We start from the raw sequence: 16506 nt of genomic DNA, 5'->3' as shown, positions 1-16506 counted from the left end.
TTAACAATATTACTACCTGTGAATAGAAACAATCTAAAAAAGATTTATAATTAAACAAGAATAAATGAAAATCAGCAGCCATCAGTGAAACCTAAATAAAAATGTCCTGAAAATAAATGCATAAATGACGTATTAAATTAATTCTATAAATTTGTTCACATACACATAAATACATACATTTTGATATAAAAACCAACACCACCTACAGCTACTAAGAGTAGTCATGACCACTGCAATAAAGCATTCCTACGTGCAAAAAACAACCTAGCGTTTTTTTATCAGATGAATGAAAACATCCCTGAACTAAACCAATCTAATCCTAACCTATTCTCATAATACTCAAACTTTTGTGTTTATTAAAATGCATTATTATACGAAACGAAATTGATGTAAGCTTAAAAGAAATCAAGGAGGAATTAATACAATTGTTGTGGATGTTATTTCCGCAGATTTTTACGCTGATATTTTTTGGTATCTTACTTAATCTAAAAAAAGTAAGAACTTATGATGTGTTATGTCCCAAGGGACAAAAATTTTAATAGTTTTTGCTAAGCCTGTTTCAGCCACTCTGCATTGACCGAGTTTAGCCAGGACCAGCCAGGTTTGCTTTTCCAAAAATTAAATTACGATAGGAAAGTAGAATGGTGATAATAATTATGAATATTTCACTGATTTTATTGTTTCATTAGGATTAAATGATTAAGAGAACTCTCGTATATAAATTCAAATAAAAATTACCAATAATTATAAAATTAATGAATCAAACAATATATGTGAATATTCTGATTTAAACTGATGAGGAATTGTATTAAATGTTAAATTCCATGGTGTGGTAAAAAGAATAAATGTACAAATGTTTAAATAAAATCATTAAATTTTAATGAACGATTTCACAAGAAAGAAGTCACGTGAGTTTGATTGATGATCGGAATTTGAAATTTACATCACAATATGATATTCTTTATACTATTACGTACAAAGTGACATAAGCATTTTTTGGATGTTTCCTTTATTTTTTCTTAATTTTTTAACTTCTCGAACGATTTTATTTTTTTATCCAATAAATCTGTGCTTCTTATTATTTTTATTATAAAACGTGAGTAATAAACAACCGACGAATCAATTAGTGTTTACGAAAATTTTGTATTTAATTTTCTATTTCCACAATGAGTCAAATTATCGATAATTTTTCAAACGAAAATTTATTTATAAAATTATATATTTTTATTATTATTATTTATATTATTATCTATTGATATTTTTATAAAAGAATCAACAAATAACCGATCTTGTAAACGAGTCTATATATTCCTTTATAATAAAAATTTGCTTTTAAATACTTTTGCGTTAAAATATGTGATCGACAGACAATCAAAGATTGTTTAAAAAATTTTATATTTAATTTTCTATCTTCCTGTGCATATATAAATCTGCAGATAAAATATAGTTGCCTTGTGCGACAGACTGCACCGAATGACGTTAATGCCTCTCATTATGACGCGTTCATGCTTGCGCATGTAGTAATATGACGCTGTGTTAATCATAGTACTTACTACGGACCTCATTAACAATCCTAATTGTTACAAGATAGTCTTTTATACTTGTTATATAAAATAAAAAAATCATATGAGATTGCTAATGATAAATAAATTGAATATTACAAATAAGCATAAAAATAATAATAAATGTACTTATATTATATTTCGAAAAAAATTAAGGCTACTGGAAGATGGATTTTTATTATTTTTTTTTTTTGTAAAATAAGAAAATTGTATATTGAATTGTTAACTATAAAATATAAATATTACAAGTAAATACAACAAAAATAATAAATATATTTATTATAAATGAAAGGAAATTGAGGATACTGCAAGATAAATTTTTATTATTTTTTATAGAAAATATAAAAATCCTATAAAATTATTAATGATACAATTAAATAATATCAACAAATATAACAAACATAATAAATTTATTATTATACAGAATAAAATTGGGAGTGATGCAAGATAAATTGTTATTATTTTTTTCTTTTGTATAAAATAAAAAATCGTATAAAATTGTTAATGATAAAATTTGATAATACAAGCAAAAACTTTTAAATGTATTTATAAATAAAAAGAAATTAATGCTCCCCCAAGTGTCTATGTCCCTGTTTATCACAACGTAATATTCGGAGAGTATTTTTAAATGGTTCTCAATTTCTTAAGGTCATCATACAAGAAGAACATGGCAGTGATGAATAGTTGACGTTCTTATCATATCAAACATCGTTGGACAAGACTCCTCGCTGTCTCTTCTTATCTCTTTTAAAATGATTACAAAGAGTATTATGTTTCACAGTATCGAGTGTCAAGGAAGTCTTTCTTTACGAATGCATCATACAGAAAATAAGATAGAAAAAGATAAAAAAAAATAAACTGTGAAATGTAATCAAATTCTCCTGTAATAAAATTAATTTTAATGTCGAGTTTAGTCACGATCAAAAATAAAATCTCGTAAAAAGTTCGTTCCATTAAATATAATTTTTCTTTTCCGAAAAAAATACATTTTAAAGCTCATTAATAAATGCAACATAACGATATAACTATTGTATATGATTAATCATTGTATCTGAAAAAAAATGCATTTTATTAAAATATTTCAGAAACGAACAAAAAATGTGTTCTGTATAACGTAGATTAAATTTTTTACGAATTCGAAAATTGATTGCTGCCGATAAAAAAATAATATTTCTTGCAATAAGGATGGCTACCGTGAAAAGATCATTTTATGTTTAGAATTTTATCAAAACAATACAGAAACAAAAATGATAAAAGGAACGGCCGATAACCCGAGTTTTTGTGCGTGTGTAAGTGCGTGTATTTGCACATGGTTATACATGTGGAAGGCTGATTCCTTATACTTTATCGCATAGGCGTAAAGTGAGAATGTAAATAACGGAACGTGAAATCGAGCTGGTACAAATTTCGTGTCTAGAATATATCAACCTCGGAATTAATTAAACGTGACGGTTTTATGTGCGTTGTGGGAAGATCGCTGTAAAGACATCCGTTAGACGGTTTCTAACGTAACATAGTTAAGTTGAATCATTTTACTGGAAAAGGTTAAAATATTTAAAGTCGTTGAAAATTTGTTTCAACAAGAAATCCCATTCTAATTATTACAAAGTAGAATTTTATCTTAATATCTCTATGCTCAATTAAAGGTCAGTTACTGTTTCTTTAATATTCTCACATATTTAACATTTTATTTATTTTCAGATTTTATTCTATTCGAATCAAATTCAAAAAATTTGATTTATTTATAATTATATATAATATAAATTATACGAGGATGAGAGAGAGAGAGAGAGAGTTGACAAATTGTTATCCTTAAAAAAATAAAAACCTTCTAATTTGTTTTTTTTTTTAAATAAAAGGGAGCTTGACCGAGAAAAGATTGTTTCTATTATAAGCAAAAAACTCATCAACTCACTCACGCGCGCGCGTGTAATTAAAAAAATTATCTATAAATATTTAAAGATAGATATTTATTTTATTTTATTTTTTATTCACATTATACATAAAAATACATCTACTCAATGTAGTAAGTTTTTTAATTAATCTACGCGTACGTATTCAAATAACTAACTATTAAAAGAAATTAAAATTATATTGTAAAGTAAAGCGAGAATCTAATATTTTTCTTTTTTATAGTATATTAATGCGTATATTATTATGATATATAATACATATTTTAAACAATATTTTTCAATTTACCATTATATAAAAGCTAACGAGAAAAATTGTAATAAAAAATTGATTACTTTTCCATAACATATACGATTAAAATAACCAATCATTTGAACTTACATTAAATAACAGAAACAAGTGTTCATAAATTCTCAGTAATTCAACTATTAACTGAAACAATATATCAAAAAAAATATAAGAATAAACTATCATTGCAAAATTCATTTTAAATTGACGAACGGAATAAGGAAAATAAACAAATAAAAATGAAAGAACAATGTATTAATCTATACTTACTCGTAAATACGTAATAAAAGAATAAAAAAAAAACAATAAGAGATTAGAAAAAAGTCCGCATAAAATCGTTAAATGTTCGGAAGGAGGAAGAGGGGGGTTCCTGTTCGATCAATTACGGTGCTACGCCACTGGTCTTTCTTGTACCGTATACTTAAACTATACTTATTACTAGACGGATAGACACGCACGAGGTGCACGTGCGTATTCTGACCTCGCTCTGTTCACGCACCTCCCGCATGTTACTTCAGCGAATCGCGTCTTCCAACCAACTGACTAAGAGTGTTAGTTGTGTCGAGTGGGAGAAACCAAGAAAAAAATCGAGATAGAGATAGAAAGACCTTCAACGACAATATATATACATGCATATACTATGTATACAAACAAACGTAGTTACGCAGTATTATGTTGGCCAATAAATTCGTACAGGTTTTATTTTTTTTTTTTAATAAATAACGCGACATAAACTGCATCTACATATTGGACAACACATTAAAAAATTCATTAGATTATTCATATTTGCTCGAATTGTAAATTTAAAATACTTTATATTTGCTTGTTATTGACGATACAAAGTTTCTAAAATTTTCTACGCGTTAATCTATTTTTAGGATTATTAAACTTTCATACTGATATTAATTTTATTGCAACAAAATATTTTTATTCTTTTAGAGAGATATTATTTTACGGTAACGAATAATATAAGATATTAATATTTTATGCAAGTGTTACTTTACGTTTTATTATATATTTTTTTAAGACTAATTTTTTTAAGTATTTATATAAAAATAGAACTTTTAGTTGTAAGTCGTGTGTTAATACGGAGAAATGGGAGGATGTAATAAATGCTTGTAAAGGGAACGGACCCCTCGAAACCTAGAAAAAGGAAGAATAATAATGATATGTAAAATTAAACTTATCTTACAATAATATACTCCTTTGAAATTAAATTTTTATCAATTTAAAAGTTAAAATAATCCTAAAAAAATATGTTTCTCTCTATAATAATTAAAAAACATTACATTGCCAGTTTAAAATTTATACACATTAACTTTTAAAATTAATTAATTAAATTAAAAAACATTAAATATTAAAGTTTTAAATTTATACATAATATTTTACATTAAATTACATTAATAGTTTAAAAAAGACGGTGGAGGTACGAATATTTATCTGACTCACTGTATATGTATAATTAAATACATATACCTTTATAGATAAACGCATTATGATAACCACGTGCCCGCGAACCTCGCTTTCATTTATATCGTGACGTAGAAAACGCTCTCTCTTCCTTCTAACAATAAATCGCACGACAAGTTACCCTTCTCTACCTCTCCCACCTTCCTTATCCTCCCCCTCGCACTTTCCTTCTCCTATTTTACTATTATTCACTCTCTCCTTCTATATATCTGTCTTTCTTTCTCCCCACTCCTTCACTCTCTCACTCCTTCTCCTTCTCATACACACACACACACACACACACACACATATATTTAGAATACATACGCTTCTAACATAATCGTGCACGATCATACTTGCTCGAGTAATTCGCGTGCAATAAAAAAATATATAAATGGAAAATACACTTCTTATAAACTAGCGTGAGTTTCTCCTATCACGATTTACTCAAATCGATTCTTTCATGAAAAATAAAATGAGAATATCGTTGTAATATCGTTGATGTTAATAACCCTCTTTGATTTTTTATTACTTATTACTCGATTTCGGTTAATCGTTTGCATTGTTTGGTATTTCTACTTCTTTTTTCTTTTTTTAAGAAGATTATATTTGTGGGTCGTGTTATCTTGTTATATTTTTATCTCTTTTTATGCATGAATATGTGTGTATAAGAGATTATTTTAAATATTGTTGGATTATTGATTAAATTAGATTGATCATAGGTATAACTCTACTAAGAATTTTTATTCTAAATTTATGAAAATTGATTTGCATTTATTTGTACATATTTGTATATAATTTATTCATTTATTTGTTTTATTAAACATACGATTTACAATCAGTTGCGTTTATGTGTATTATTCTACGGGTATGTACGTACTATTGAATTTATCGTAAAGATAAATGATTACAATTTTTATTTCAAATTTATGTAAGAAAATTTGCATGTATTTTTATATACAGAGTAACCCAAAGATCGTTTTACCGATTAGAAAAATTATACTTTTCTTATAGGGCAAAATTTAGAGTAGCAGAATCCCGGGCTCATTCAACAACACTTTTGTAACTTTTCAAACTCTCTAACTTGATATTAAAATCGTCAAACGAAATACGAAATATTGTAATTCTATTAATAAGTCAATATTAACTTTTTATTTCGTTTCTCTTTTTTCTCTGTACTTTTAATTCACCCATTAATTATTTTTTCTTTTTTTTCTTTTTTTAATTCGAAATTGATTAATAAAAACGACCGGACTTCCCTGTACGTTTATGATATTATATTACGACTTAATACCAAAAAAAAGAGTATTTCAAGTACTCGCGAAAGAAAGATTACTAAAGTGTTGTTATCGATCAAGGTTCTCAATGAACCTCGCGTTTTCACGAGGGGGAAAACGATGATCATTAATGATCTCCAACCGTGCGGTATCTCCTAGGGCGAATTGGCTAAAGTGGTATGACCCCAAGTATATCTAATTTTCATTTGCCATGAATTGGAGTCGTTTATATTAAAACCGTTAGTTCCGTCTATCGTTGGATTTAACGATAGATTCGATGATTCAATACAAAACTTAAAAAAAAAGAAAATAATAAAAAAGATAAAATTCATTTATCAACATTGGCTCAAAACGATTTATTCCAATTTTAAGATGTTAATAATTTAATAACGAAACACTTTATTGATGCTTAACCTTTCATCTTTAAAATATATTTCCTGTTTTTATTTCTTTTTTATTTAATTACCTTAACAGCATTAATATTAACAATATCTTGTTAATGATATGACAATGTATGCAAAATTATTCGTTATTTTTCTTTTTTTTTTTATAAAATTCATTGATTTGACAAATGAGTTACTCGATCGTTATTAAATCCTTCTACGATTATGAAATTATTTTTTTCTTTTATCGAGAACTCGTTGAGGCTGTAAAAAATGATAAAAACTGTTTATCATTTCTGATACTTCCTTGACACCTGACGCATGATAAAGTGAGTATGTCAGTGACGTCATTAGCCATTAGCAAATTGTCGCAATAACATAATAATTATTATCTTTTCTCTTTTATTTATTTATTTTTTTTTCTTTTTTTTTCCATTGTTCCATGAGACATATTTTCATAACGTTGTATAATTCCTACGGGATCGTTGGGAAGAATTTAATGAGCAGCTTGACGTTAGGTATACCAAAAACTCATATCACGTGCATAGTTATGCATGCTGTACATGTATTGGGTTATCAGGAAAGCTCGTGCCGATTTACAAATACATAAATAAAGTATATTCGATGTTTATTTTTATGAAAAACTTCATATTTATATAGAGATATATTCAATAAATATCTTATCATTTATTAAATGAAAAAAAAATATGAAATAGAATAAAAATAAAATAGATATGAGATTAAAATACGTAGGTGAATTTTAAAAAGTTCAGGAACTTGACATAGAAAGAATAAATTTTATTTATAATAAAAAAATAGAAACGTTCCTTTTTTCTCGTCGAGGTTTAAAACTTTTCGACCAAACTTCATAAATATTATGTGTTGAACGACCGATGCCTTGATCGGTACTTCAGTGTTTTTTATTATCACTCGAAAATGCTGTCACGTGTGAATATCGAGAGTTGTATATTTGATGGGAATAAGGATAGGATTATAATTACAAATAATTCAGATATTTTTGAGCCCCAGCCAGTACTAAAGAGTACACTTTATTTGGCTCGTCAGGGAAAAGCTTGGGGGCATAAAAGCCCTGGTTGAATTATATACACGATGAATCCGTACAACGGCGAATGAATGCTTTACAGCTAGCTTGCCTATCGGCGGCTATCGTGTGATGGGATGTGTATGCAAAAGGCAGAATAATTTCTGACCACGTGTAGGACTGCCTTTGTCTTTTGTCGCTCGTAATATTTCGATGATATAATCCTTCGCATGTCTCGTGGTAGAATAGGACGAGACGCGAGAAAACGCAGACTTTATAGGAAAGGGTGATGCAACGCGCGGACCCATTACCGAAAAGACAGATAAAGTAGCTGTCGATGCATATAATTATCCTAATAGATCTGGTGGGAGAGTGCGATCTAGAAGAAAGAAGGAGCCTTCACAAAGGGATCTTGGCGCTTCTTGGTTTTACCCAGCGGGTTACCACTTCTTATCCCTTCCACTTTCTTATTTGATATCGGTTCATTTGTAATGCCACAACAATATATAAAAAATTTCAAATTTAAGTTGTAAGAGTGGTATCACTGCTTATAATAATATAATATAATAATAATGTAATAATGCACTAAAACAGGGTTACCATTAAATATAATGGAAAACTTAAACTAACTACTAAAACTTAAAAAATTTATTACTAAAGATAATTAAGTTGGTATTACTCTTGAACCGAATGGTCAAATAAGCTCCCTATCTTTTAGCATTGAGTGGCAACCCGCTGGTTTTACCGCTAAACTACGATGCTTCTTTGTCGCGGGTGTCGTCGCGCTTCGACAGGTCTCGACACGTCTCGACACGTCCCGACGCTCGCCCCACTCATTCGTTGTGTAGGATACGCAACAATATGAATAAAAAAGAATTATATAAAAATATTGATAAACAAAAAGAAAATTTGAATAAAATTATATATCAAAGTGATTGATATATAAATAAAAATTTAAAAAATCGACCCAAGTTTTCCTGAGAATTCAGTAATACATAAATAAATAAATGAATATACATATACACTTTTTCTCTTGCTTTTTATCAATCTACTTCAATACACGAGTAATTTCGTACTTTAAATTAACTTGATATAAATTAAATTACAAAATACGACGAGAATAATTTTTGATCAGTATGTTTGATAATTTAACAGCAATACGGCATTATAATAACGAAATATCACACGTATGTAAATTAATGCGTGCTCAATCATAAGCAACTTATTTATATATTTATATTTATACACTTACTTGCACGTTTTACGTTATAACATCAACGGAAATAAAGAAAAATCATCGAATGAAAAATATTATTTTTACAATGGTATTGATGAAGGTATAGTAATAAATACGTCGCATAAATACATCTATTATGTATTATAAATGTATGCGAGGTGAATTCGTCGTTAATAGTTTAAATTCACAACGCATCATTTTTAAAGACAATTGATCAATAATTCATTCTACTCATGATACTTATGTACATATACGCATATTTACTTACGTACTTATATGTATTAAAGAGAAAAATATTTTCTAACGATAAGTTTATCATTCGTTTCGATTAAAACGGTGATCAGTTTCACCTATAAATTTTCTGCGTTTTTTTTGTGCCCTTCGTTTCCAACTTGCCGATATTGAAATGAGAAGTAGAGGAGAAAGGGAGGAAGGAGGTGGAATAGAAAAACAGGAAAGGAATACCGGTTGATTCATTTATCTTTCTCTCTCTTTTTCACATTCTCATATACAGTGATTCCCCAAAGTATAATATTCAGATCCCATAACAGTGGTTCCCAAAGTGTACAGCGACCAAAATTGTCATCCATCTTATTAATTACTATAATTAGTTGAACTTATTCAATTACATTTTTTGTTTATCTCTCTAAAATGTGTTTTATTCATTTTTATCTAACTTTTGCAAAAAATTATTAGCTATTTTTCCCAAAATGTACTTATTAGAATTTGGAAAAATCAGGATTCAGCAAGGGCTCTTGTTTATTGTTTTTAACAATAGATTATTTATTCATTTTGATAAACGTATATAATTTATTTTTAAAATTTACTTATATTACATAATTAAAATTATTTAACGAAACAATGTCCTATTTTAGGTTAAATAAATATTCGATAAATATTCATTTATCACTTGTTTAATGTTATTTAATATTTGCAAAATATTAATTGAAATACTTCAAGGCTTAAACATTTTGTTTTGGAACATGTCTTAATCTGTTTGTCATATTATTTATAATTTTTGTAAAATATTCTATTGTTATATTTGTGCATTCATTTGTAAGTCTTTGTTTTAATTAAGTTATTGAAAAAATTAGAATTGTATGAATTTTCTTATCTAATTCATAAATTTTTAACGAGATTAAATTCCGATAAAATCCAAAATATGAAACAGGAATATAAAATCCAAAACTTAATCATACCGTAGTATCAAAATATTTGTAGTACTCACTGTATATATGTGCTAAATCAAATCTTTTCGTCTATTTGTTGGTTATGACAATTACAACATAAAACATAAAGAATTAAATTCTTGAAAAGGATAGAACCGATCTCAGACAACGAGGTTAAAAATTTCTTTTATTTTTAACGATGACGAAGATACTAACATAACCTTTAAAGGAGAAAACGATTCTGCGCCAATCCAGGTGGACCTTATTAACACCAACTAAGCATGCTAAGACCGATGTCATGGACCGGTTTTAAATCTGTTATTTAAATTCTCTATATTCAATTTAACTCTACTTTATTTAAATTTATTATTATTCATAATTAAATATTACATTAAATATTATCTATATTCTATTATAAGAAATATAAATTTTATCAAATCAATCATTTAATCGGATGCTGTATTAATAAGTACAACTAAATTGTGGATAAGTTTGATATTCAAACTCTGCATATTACTATTGTTTATTTAATTTTTCTTTGCAATTGAAATTATAAGTATTATTATATAATATTATTTTCTATACAAATGTTTTATTTATTATTTAATCCAATACAAAATTTATCATCATTTTTATTCATTTGATAAAAAATATAACTTTAGTTAAAAATCAATTAGCTGACTGCTTATAAAAAGTTATACTTAAAGTTTAGATAGATTAAATGTTTGAAAAATAATAAATTATTTCTCATATTTAACTATTCTATTTTAATATTAATCTTTCATCTATTTCGTGTTATCCCACCAAGATATATTAATAGTTTTAATAAATCTCAGCTCACATAACGTTTCTTCGATTCCTTATTACAATTTGCAAAGATTAATTTTAAAAGAGTTGCATACCGATAAACGCTAATATAGTATCTCGAGTATGTGTATGTGTATTTGTGAATAAATGTATCCGATACGAAAAAAAAAGTATATTTTCAGTATTATATTCAATTTATGTCACGTAATAAATACATGTAAAAACCTTCATATATCTTCAGTACCGTTATCTTCATACAGCATAATGAACTAAAATATGCTCCAAGTATTTTGTAAATATTTCAACTCTCTGTTAATAAAAAATAAAAAAATAAAAAAACAAAAACAAAAATAAAAAATAAATAAATAAAGATAGAACGGACGTTTTTTATTTTATTTATTTCCTTTTAACTGAAACTAAAATAAAGATGGTAAATAAATAAAAAGTAAAATATTTTCATTTTATTTTCTTATTATTGTTTATCTTTTAAATTCTGTATTATCACTCGGTGTACATTTAGTAACCTACATTTATAATCTTCTTCAAAAAGATTTATCGATACGTTTCTACGCATATCGGGTTGGGGAAAAAATTCCTTCGTACTTTAATGCAAAATTCAAACAAGTTTTTTCTATATTTTCTATCCCACCTTACCAAAGTGGTTTTAAATTATTTCGTGCTCGATGTTTAATTTCTTACCGATATCGTGACTACTAATGTGTTGGTTTTATTCCATTTTTTTAATGATCTCATCGACTTTTTCTAATGATTGAAAACATGTCATGTTCATAAACATTATAAATATTTTTATTTGTCTCAATTGCATTCTTCCCTCTTTTCTAATAGAATTTTAAAATGTATCAAATTGTTATCTATATATTTTTATTCATTATTAAGATGTAATAACTTTTGACCGAACGTACAAATGTCATAACTTTTTGTTTTAATTATTCTATAATGTGTCAACTTTTAAACGGACGTATGTATTGCCTGATTCGAATAATGTTATGAGTTTTGCTATCTTAAGAATCCATCTAACGGGAAAATACGAAGAAATTTTTTCCCCGACCCATTATATCATACACGGGATTTCAAAAGTAGTTTCAACGAACTAAGAAATTATCAATCTTTTTTTATGAAAGTAATTCAAATAGCGAAATCATGAACCTATATTTTGGGATAACCAATAAGATTATTTCTAGTAGTTTTTTTCAAATATAACTCTAATTCTAATTGTTGAATTTAATCTAATCATATCTATAATCATATCATTTAATCTAATAATATCAAATTTAAGTATAACCGTGAAAAAGATTTCATATGTGAAAAACTAAATAAAGCAATATTAATTTATTTTTTTGTTTTTATTTTCTCAAAAAAAGAAGCAACTTTTGCGACACCCTGTATATTTACGTTTGGAATTATGTATATACATACGCACGCGTACGCTCGTACCTTCTTACCGGTATTAATAAAACGCGAAATAGAAAGTTTTGTTTATATTTTTTTTTTCTTAAAAATGTTATTATTATGACGACGTGGAAAAAGTGTCCCAGCAGACAAAACTAATAAATTTGTTTTAATTATTCGTTTCTCGCGTTGCTTATCTTGAATTTTAACAAGAGAGTGTTGTCATCGGATCGTCAAGTCGTAACAACTTTTAATACGAACGACAGAATCGCAAAAGCTATGCTTTGATTATCTCTATTGCGATATCGCGACGCAATTTTGCGTCTTTTCATTCGTTCGTTGCTTCGTTCGTTCGTTCGTTCGTTCACTGTACTAATTGTAAGTGTCAACGCAGTGTGATGTAATCTAGTAGAACGTTTACGAATTCAAAGAATTAACTTGTGCATCCGTTCGCGAAGTGACCTCTTGTCTTTTGCAAAATAAGATTACTTATTTTATTTTCAAGTAAAATCTTGTTTCAAGGTGAACCTGAATGTTCAATTATATCTAAGAGATATTATCTATTAAAATAAAAGTATTATATTACGGTTATAAAGAAAAATATTAAAAGAAGTCGGTTATTACACTTTAAACACTACGACCTGTCAAAATTAAACTAAATGATTGGTTCTAATATAAAACGAGTCTTCATTTTATTGTTATTTATTTTTTAATATAATATACATTTACATATATAAATATATATTAATAAATGTCTATAATAAATATTTATGTTTTAATAATATATTGTTTCTTTTCTTAAACTTGAGTAAATAAAATATAAACAAGGATTTTGTTTTATAACAGTATACTATATTTCATTAATAACAAATCATTTTAATCGGTTTAGTAAAAATAGGCATGCATTAATTATAGACAGTTTTACTTTTAAGCTTTAGGATTTTGTCGAAACACTCTCCCACTTTCTTCTGAAAAGTTCTTTTTTCTTTTATGACAAACAGATGTTATAAGTTTTCTTCTATCCACTTCGTGAGCGAGTAGTAAAAATTCTTCGTAGTTTTGTATTGCTTTATTAAAACTATCTAACACTATTTCTGAAAATAGATTTTACGATTTGTTTTTAAAATAACACAGAATTTTTTGTTTACATAAATATCACAAAATATTTGACGCAAATGACGCAAGCATGTTTAAGAAAACAAAAATTAAAAAAAGGAAAACATCGAGTAAGTAAACGAGTAAATAAATATTTTTTATGAGAACACGATATACGAAACGTTGATACGTATCGAGTATAATGAAAGAACAATAATTGGCAGAACGAGCCGTAATAATGTACGCCGTGGAAAATTAACCGAAAAACTTGGCACGTCTTATCGGAAGAAGGTGGATTAAGTATCTTCAAAATTCAATGACTCATACGCATACTAGAAATCTATTTTACATCTTTACTGACATGCCTTTGTTTCGTATTTTAGGCTACGCGATTGATCGTAATTACGTCATTTCAATTTTGAAGTACGCAAAAAAATAAAAAAAGAAGGGGAAAAAAGAGAGAGTAAACAAAGTTCAACGTATCGTTCAATATGGATGAAAACATAAAACGAATTTCATCATTTCTAATAAAGTCGGGCATTTTATTATTTCGAGGGCTTAATTAAGAAAGTGGTCGATAAAATAAAACCACCAGGAAATGTGTATATATACAGGGTGTTCTAAAACTTGCGCTACTGAGAGATAAGATAAAACAAAAAATCAATATTAGTGAATCGAATAGAATTACGATACTTTTTTTCTCATTTAAAAACATAAATCTTTAATGTGTTAAAAACGAAGTTTGCCTATAATGCTGCGACATTCTGAATACATACAAAAAAAATTTTTCTATTTGATACAAGACATTTTGGGACACTTTGTACATATATTCCTCCTCTATATAATATATATCTTATTTTCTATAAATATAATGTTAGCATATATGTATTAGTATACAATATAAATATAGAGGATAAGAAAAAACATAGAAACAAACGATTTACTTTGCTTACATCACGCCTTTGTGCTACTTAAATCGAAACATTCCCCCCTTTAGCCCACGCCTTTTAATCCATCGACTATTCACAGGTCTCTTCCTACCTATACCATAACCTCCGTACGTGTAAGACAAAAATGAAGCTACACGCCCAGTGAACGGAACGTTGACACAAGACGCGATAGTTCTCCTCGCATGCGCAAGATGGCAGCACCCCTGCCTACCTACCCGTTTTAAGTGGGTTTGTGTATCTACCCCCCTTTATTTCTCCCTTCTTTTTCACAAACATAGATACTCGAGCTATACTTTAAGCTACCAACGATTAGATAGCAATATCCTTATAGGCTACTTTTTTGTTATTGAGAAAATAATAAGTTGAAAATTATGTATTTAAAAATAGCTATAATCATATTTTATACGAATGCACAATTCACTTTCAATCGTATTTTGAAAATTATTTCACGAAATTATGAAAATTTACATTTGTTTTTACACTTTTACAAAATTTGTTTACGTATTAGAAATGAGTTGCGCGAAATTTAAAGCTGCATGGAAGAGGAGTTTATTTTTTTCATAAATAAATATTCGAATGCGACATATTAGAAAAAAAAAATAAGTCTAACGTATATCATTGTGCTGTGATAAGTCGTGAGAATTAGAGCATCAGGCGCGAAAACAGTGAACGAGTACAGCGTCCCTGCCGGCCAAATCTGGCCAATCAGTGACGCGTATTAACGTCTAAAAATTCCTTTTATTATGACATAAATACCTACAGTTGTACATGCATATATACAAGAATACATATACATACGATCACACGATCGAACGAATGGTCGAAATTTTTTCTATTTTATTTAGCAAACTATTTTCAAATATAGAAAAAAGAACGTTGGGATTCACAAAACGAGATGATAATTATATGCGTATGGTAATAATACTTTTGATATTACAAATTTCAGTTCTACGTGAATTTCTTTAAATAAAAATGTCCACTAAAACGATATCTTGAATTAATGGCGTCCGGTAGCATCCACTCGTATAAAACGAATGATCCTAACATTTCTAATGATTATTATTAGAATGAAACAATTTTAATTTTACAATACACTTCTCATTATTTTTAAAGTATTATTAGTTTTCTAAAAAATATTTTTTACTTTCTTTTTAATATAAACAAAAAATATCATAGATTTATTGTTAGCCTTCATATATTTGAAATGCATAAACTATAGAAAACAAAAATGTTAAGGATTTGATAAACGGTTAAAGATTTTGATAAACAAGAATTGTGTTTCCGATTCAAAAGAAATCACAGTTCAATTTTATAACACATTTTTCTTCTTTTCAATATATTAATAAAATATCTATATTTATTATATCGTACTAGACAAGATAGAACTAAAAAGAGATCAATAGTTAGTTTAAACTTTAAGCTTGAATATATGAAAGGATAAAGTTACAAAAAATGTCCCGAAAAATCGATTTGCTTCTTTTAAATTGAAATAATAAATTGCAATAAAATAAGTCTAACGATAAATTCGTTTTAACTAGAAATATACAATATGTATAACAATTTGTGCAATGAGTACAATTAGGAAGTAAAATCCTAATAATCGTTATTTATAATTTCTTATTTGTTTAATCACAGACATCATCCACCTTTGTTCTACATACATACATATTCTAGATACGTTCTGTTTTGTAGTTCGAGGGAAGGCGCTGTTGTTAAAGATGTCGCTGCAATCATTTAGTGCATTACTAGCGCTGGCGACGCTTAACAAAAGCAAGTCGGGAGGATCGACCAATCGGTGAGCAGGAACGGACCTTCCATTCGCCGTGCCCGTGGATAATCGTACTGTCGACAAAGAACAGCTGGCGACTCGATGCGTCAGAATTGAACGCTAGTTACAACGCTGGTAGTGTAGTAGTGGTGGGTTGA

At 27.6% G+C, this 16506-nt stretch overlaps 1 long non-coding RNA gene across 1 annotated transcript; it reads right to left on the bottom strand.

Moving 5' to 3' along the window:
• Positions 1-13365: 13365 nt before the first annotated feature.
• Positions 13366-14763, bottom strand: LOC122524046. Its single transcript, XR_006305441.1, has 2 exons — positions 14584-14763; positions 13366-13629 (listed from the first exon to the last, which is right to left on the bottom strand). It is a non-coding gene; the product is annotated as an uncharacterized LOC122524046 (long non-coding RNA).
• Positions 14764-16506: the final 1743 nt, after the last annotated feature.

The sequence above is a fragment of the Polistes fuscatus genome, unplaced genomic scaffold (genome assembly GCF_010416935.1).
Source record: "Polistes fuscatus isolate 324 unplaced genomic scaffold, CU_Pfus_HIC Scaffold7, whole genome shotgun sequence".
Taxonomy (NCBI): Eukaryota; Metazoa; Arthropoda; class Insecta; order Hymenoptera; family Vespidae; genus Polistes; species Polistes fuscatus.
This window is presented reverse-complemented; position numbering and strand designations above follow the sequence as displayed.